Genomic DNA, 1,050 nt, shown 5'->3' with positions numbered 1-1,050 from the left:
TTTTTAATAAAACATTGATTTGCATGATGATTTGCATTTAATCAAGACATNATATATATATATATACTCATATGATTTTTTGTATTTTTTTTATTAATATCGTGATGGTAAATGATAAGGAGAACGATCAATGGACAAGCACTGACAATCTATTTGGCGATAAAACATTTGACATTTAAACAATCTTGGCCAATGCCAAAATCATGACATGTGCAAGAAACGTGCCATATATTGCGCCGTTGAACATAAGCTCTCAATAATTACAAATGGACGAAAAAGAATTTTTCATATTCGCGTATTTAATGATAACAAATATAATAACAAACAAACATATAGGATTCTTCAAATATTCTTTTTATAAGAAAGTTATATATATCATTAATTTAACAAAATATAATAGGGACATCAAATCGCGATTTTTTTTTTTTTACATTCTTTTTTTTTCAATATTTTGATAATTATATAGAAAAAAACATATCTCACCGATTTTAATAACATTAGAATATTTATAATTTTATTCTATCTTTTATGCATTCTGCTCTTTTTTGAGATATCAATAAAAATATTTTTATTATAGCTATCATAGTATATAGTTTAGAACTTTAATAATCTTAATCTTTGATATATGTTGCAAAATTATTTTCTTAATTAATCTTTAGAATACTTTAGTTCAAAATAATTATTTATTAGAAAGTTATTTATTAGAAAATTATTAATAAAAATTTTTTTCATTAATATTATGCAGTTTTTTAATATTTTAGAGATCAAAATGTTGGATTTGAATTAAGTTATATTATTCTTTTATTTGAACATAGATAATCTAATTAATATTAAAAAAATGAAAAAATGTTAGATTATTTTCTATTGAATTGCAGTTGACTTAGATTGACTTAGATAAACTTTAGATTATATAATATGCCCATCTATGACAGTAGAATTCAAACATATAAACTAATGCAATATATATCATTAAAATAAATTATAATAATTTTATTTATTTATCATATTTTATTTGATAAATATTTTTATAAGATATATTATATTATATAT

This window comes from Apis dorsata, unplaced genomic scaffold, assembly GCF_000469605.1.
Source record: "Apis dorsata unplaced genomic scaffold, Apis dorsata 1.3 scaffold_1037, whole genome shotgun sequence".
Taxonomy (NCBI): domain Eukaryota; kingdom Metazoa; phylum Arthropoda; class Insecta; order Hymenoptera; family Apidae; genus Apis; species Apis dorsata.
This window is presented reverse-complemented; position numbering follows the sequence as displayed.